General features: G+C 40.4%; 1 long non-coding RNA gene across 1 annotated transcript; it reads left to right on the top strand.

Moving 5' to 3' along the window:
- The first annotated feature begins 2,873 nt into the window (after positions 1-2,873).
- On the top strand, positions 2,874-4,470 carry LOC131109681 (uncharacterized). Its single transcript, XR_009120771.2, has 3 exons — positions 2,874-2,982; positions 3,932-3,981; positions 4,331-4,470. It is a non-coding gene; the product is annotated as an uncharacterized LOC131109681 (long non-coding RNA).
- Positions 4,471-5,801: the final 1,331 nt, after the last annotated feature.

Genomic DNA, 5,801 nt, shown 5'->3' on the forward strand with positions numbered 1-5,801 from the left:
TGCAATGGCTCAAGAAATGTTGTGGATCCTTTCGATACCAAGGGAAAGAAAAGATTAAAGTGGCGAGATGAGTTTCCTGGAAAACACAAATGTGGTAATTCTCCTTCTCACGGTATCCAAAATGGTTCCCATGAATCAACAGCTGGTTTGAGCGACCAAGATGCTGATGATGCCCCACTCCATGCTCCATCCAAGGATAGCTCAGGGCAACTTCAGAAGAGAAGCCTGAAAAGTTCCCAAGTAGGACACGAATATGACAACAGTTCTGACAGCGCCGACTCCGGCCAAGAGGAACCTCCCAAATTAAGTCTGCGGGACAATCTGGCACGTTTGAGTTTGAGCGACCAGAGGACAATAGTCAATTTTCAGGAGGGGAGAACTCACAACAAACGCTCCAGCAATCCGAAGGTGGAAGAGGGCTTACCACCAACGCAGACGACTGAGAACTTGAGTGAGGAAGAAGAGACTAGTGGCAAGAAATGATATATTTCTATCCAGAAAAAACTGACTATGGATACATATCCAGCTTCAAATAACCTGTAGTTTAATTCCATCGATTTAGGTGAAACAGCAATGGTTTGAACCTCAAACAGACTAGTAAACGTATACAAATGAAAGATGTTCTCATCCATACATTTGAGCCTTAAATTTGACAAATAGAAAGCTTCTCTGTTCAATGAAAATCTTCTATGTTCAACATTTGTTCAAAAAATGTTGGGCATAGGCTCTGTCACACAAGAAAACTGTGTGGTAAAAAGAGTAAATGGGCAATAAAATAAAACAAAATAACGATATACAGTAAACCTCGGATATATCGGACTCCGACTATATCGGAAATTCGCTCACAACGGACAGATAAAAAAGAACCAATTTTTCTGTAATGCATTTCCAATAAAAATTCATTGCATATATCGGATTTTTTATAACGGATTTCGCCTATTTCGGACAAAATCTCCAGTCCCGTTCCAATTTCCCTCGCATATATCGGATGGCCGCATCGTGTCTTTCTCCTGGCTCCAGATTTAGGACAAATATAAAAGTGAGTGACGTCAATAATACTAGCACAGCAGTGAATGAGATCTTAACCTCACTATTGGAAATAACGTAGGCCTGACGGGCTAACAGGGCCTAGCTTAATTAACAATTTGTTATGCTCAGAGTCCAATAAAGTTAAATTCTCATTACCTTACGTCTCTTTTCATTGCCCAGTCCAGGTACATTTGAAACATAGTCAAGGAACTGCCTTTTTATAACGGATATAAATCCGATATATGCGTAAAACGGACATTTTCCGGTATACGCATTTAACGGATTTCGCTTATATCGGACAAAACCAGTGGGAACAATTGAATCCGATATATCCGAGGTTTACTGTATAACAATAAAATGTATGGTTGTTGCTGTTCTTATCTCTTTTTGTCCTCCTCTTGTCCCTGCACTCCTCCCTGTGTGTTCTTTTCTTTTCTATCCCCTCCTGCTCCAAATTTGCATACAAAAACATCAAATAAAGTTAAGTAATACTCCATATAACAGGGTAGGTGTAGCTTACACTGTTCCCTAACATAGCTAATCTGTTTAGCATGTGAGGGTGTTTAGATCAATAATGCTACCTGCCCCAATGACAGGACAGGACAATAAAATGGTCACTGATCGCGTTCCGATTAAGATGGGTTTTAAATGAATTAATGGCTGCAGTCTTACATAGCCATTTAAAAATAATTGACTAGTTTAAAATCTTTCTTCCCTAATGTAATTCTAACCTTCATATATTCTAAGTTCATCATGCATGCAGCAAACTATTCAAAACCTTTTTTTGGTCTTAATTTTGATTTTTATGGCATTCAGCTCAAGAAAACCACAAAATCCATGTTTCATTAGAACTCAGTACTCACTTACCTAGTCTAAAAGTTTGCTAATTAAAAAAAATGGAATGTTGGCCAGTGGCCAGTGGTCCAAGGTCCTGTCTTGTTGTCTTTCATTTGGAAATCAAGTTCCTAGTGTCTGGAGGAAGACTGGGGAGGCACAGGACAGAAGCTGCCTAAAATCCAGTATGAAGTGGTCAATCTCAATCTCAGTTCCTTAATCTGGTTTGGGGTGCCATGTCGTCTGCTGGTGTTGGTCCACTTATTTTTTTAAATAAAGTGCGGAGTCAATGCAGCTGTCTGAAAACCTTTTTGGAGATGCTGACTTAACATTCCAGCTTGACCTGGCATCTGTCTACAATGCCAAAATCTGACCTGAACCCCATAGAGAATCTGTGGGGGGGGGGGGGGGGGGGGGGGGTGTATTGTGAAGACATCATACCCAACATCATACCCAACATCATACCCAACAACAGACATTGCCAGACCGGATTAAAGCAGCGATTGGTGCAAAATAAATAAAATACATTACAAATAACAGTGAAGGTCATTTCATTAGACAGCCCAATATTCAAGTTTAATATCTTGTGGTCATTCAATCTGAAGCTCTCTTACATCATACTGTAAACTAGAGCCCTATCTTTCCGAAACCTGTTATATCCCGGCAAGGCGAACATGGAAGCCAGGTTTTTGTTACCATTAGACTACGTCTAAAGTTGTACTCATTTTGAAATCATGCTGTGATTACTAAGGTATCCTGCGAGTAACCCAGATAACCCTTGTGTGATTAAGTGTTTGAGAAAATTTTGACCCCCTTGTCAGGGTTTTAGTCAGCGGGTTTGGAAACCGTGTCGTACGCATCATCAGAATGATGTAATCATATGTGATGACACGAAGTGCTTTGTTCAAAGCATTTTCACTGAATGTTACCACGATGCCATGACACAGAGCATTCAAAAAATTACTACATTACTACATAATACTGCTTGGTTAGGAAGTTTCACTGCGATAAGAGTGCATTAATACATTTATTTCAACATGAAAAGGACCACAGTCTGCAAAAGAAACTTTGGACTGCTTTGTAAACGTCCATTTTACAGACCGGGTCCGTGAAGTTAAGGTAAGTAGTTTTCACCCACAGTGTAAATGGCTAAATATTTTATCGTTTCAGCCTCTCATCCATGTGGAATTGGCGTTCTGGGTAAACTTTTTGGGGAAAAAATGGAAAATCACAAAAAAAAATTTTTTTTTGTCGTTTTCATGTGTACCGCCAACATGAAAACCATAATGTCACTGACCCATTGCCATCCTGTCACCATCGCATGACCAGAAGTGAGCTTTGACGACAAGCCAACATAATATCTGAACATTGGCATGACCGTGGAGTGAATTTAAAAAAAACGGGTGGTAGTTCAGGTGGTTGCCTACAGCCACCGCCGTCAATGCCACTTTTTTGCTAATTAGTGACACTGGAGGTTATTTGCTTTTGTAGACGCACCCAGTGACTCCAGGAAAGTCAGCAGTTAATTAAATAGAGACTGGTAAATTGGAGCATGTAAGGATTAGCATTATTGTTATTGTTTACTAAAAATGTGCTGAAATTACCGTATTTTCTGGACTATAAGTCACTCCGGAGTATAACTCACACAAGGCCAAAAAAGCATAGTAAAAAAAAAAAACAAAAAAAAATGCATGGTTAGGTAGAAAAAATAAGTTGCACTGGAGTATTAAGTGGCATTTTTTGTGGGTAATTTATTTTACAAACTACTTGACCAAAACAGACATTACTACAGACATTACTACATCCTCTTGGAGAATAGACTACAGGCTGAATAGGTGTAAGATATGCTAACACAATAGTTATCAGCTACACAAAAAGTAAACATGAACAGAAAAGGTGTCCAGTGTTTATGTAACATAAACAGTTTTTTCATTTATAAGTCGCTCTGGAGTATAAGTCGCAGGAACAGCCAACCTATGAAAAAAAGTGCGACTTATAGTCCGGAAAATACGGTAAAATATGATAGAAGACTTTTTATCCATCTGATACACTTGTGTTTATTTTCTAGAATTCCTTGAGACACCATGGAAGAAGGTCGAGGAGATGGACGGTGCTCTGGTACTTCATTTTTTGTTTCCCCATTACCATTTGCAGTATCCCACAATAGTGAGTACTATAGAACTCACTAGAATATTATAGAACTATCAGAACCTGGGTATGCTTTAGGCAGCTTTTATTGAAAACCAAACATGGTGGTGGTAGTGTCATGGTCTCAGGTTGCATGAGTGCTGCCAGCACTGGGGAGCTATGGTTCATTTCCAACACACACTGTGACATTCCCCGACCCCAACCTTTGCAAACCTGATGACAACATAATGACTATTGTGAGATACTGTGGTTGAATGACTTGTACTCCACATAGTCCTGATAGTCCATAAGTACATGGTATGACTACTGTATGTTGCAGGCTACCGTATTCCACTGGAATTGGGAAGAGGAGAGCCAAATTTAAGATTTCGTAGATTTTGCATATCTTTGCATAGTGACGAGATCTCCTTTATACTTGAAGCGGCGCCAAGGCAACCTGATAATGATCTTGAAAGTGACAACAATGACGATGCAGCCCACATTGAAGACAATTACGAGGACATTATTGAAGAGAATGAGGAGGAGGAGGACAATATTGAAGAAAATGACGAGGCCCATATTGAGGACAATGGCGAGGCGCATATTGAAGATGATGATGATGATGATGTTATTGTTGATAGTGACAGCGAGCGTGAAGACGGCGAAATTGATGGCGACAATCCCGACACGGACAGCGATGTCCAAAATGAGGACAGCGGTAGCGATTTGATGCTTGATAACAGTGAAGACTCCGAGCACTTTGCGTGGATCCGTTTCATTTGGCAAGTATGGCCTTTTTCCTGCGGCAACATATTTGAGGAAATCGTCTTCGAATTCCACGGAATTCGTGAGGAAGATTTGGCTATTCGTGCCTATGATGTCGTTCAAGAAAACGTCGAAGATAATGACATTAATGTAAACAATGAAGGCAGTGACCACGTTGAGGACAACAATGAAGTCGAGGTTGGTATCAACCAGGCTTTGGAGGAAGAAGTGGTCCACCCTTTGCCTCCATCATCAAGCGACAATCCTAAACCGGAGGAAAATGATGAGAAAGCTGTCCAATGGTGGCATGATTACAACAGTTCTGAGAGTGTTTGTGATGTCGACGAAGAAGATTCACAAGACGGGAAAGGAGACAAGATATCCGGGCGAGAGGACGACACAAACAATGAAGTCGATCACAGCATCCACAGTCAGGACTTGATTGAAGAAGGGGAAGCTTCAAATGACGGTTTCTTTGTCACCCGTTTAAGTCAACCAGAGGCAGAGAAAAGCCCTTTACCCGGAGCATCCAATAAGCGGTCAAGAGACGAGGCCGGAAACAACTTTCAAACAGGAAGCAGAAAGCGTTTCTGTCCTCAGCATGAAGCCTCTTCTGACAGCAGCACTGACTCTGACGAGCCCAAAGACAACTCATGAGTATTTTTATCCCTGTCAAATGTCTAGAAGCATATTGGTTGCCTTATTTTCTATGGTCTAGAACAAGGGTGGGCCGCATTGAGTTAACAAAATTGTCCGGGGGACCAGAACATATACATATTTAATGGTAATGGTAATGCTAATGGTTTTATTTCATTTGAACATGCATCAGATTACAATTGAATGCATCCCATAATCAGTTCACAGTTCCACATGTCCAAAAGGAGTAGGAAGAAGCAAAGCTTATTATAAATCCTACCCCTCCATCTGGTACTTTTACAATCAGTAACTTTTACATTTGTTCACTTCCTGCTTTCCTAATATAGTTGAAGTTTTTTTTTTACACGTACCGAAGTACGAGGTGATATGAGCATCCAATGCCATAATGG

This window comes from Doryrhamphus excisus, unplaced genomic scaffold (assembly GCF_037039965.1).
Source record: "Doryrhamphus excisus strain RoL-2023G ecotype Guam unplaced genomic scaffold, RoL_Dexc_Guam_v1.1 HiC_scaffold_24, whole genome shotgun sequence".
NCBI classification, from domain to species: Eukaryota; Metazoa; Chordata; class Actinopteri; order Syngnathiformes; family Syngnathidae; genus Doryrhamphus; species Doryrhamphus excisus.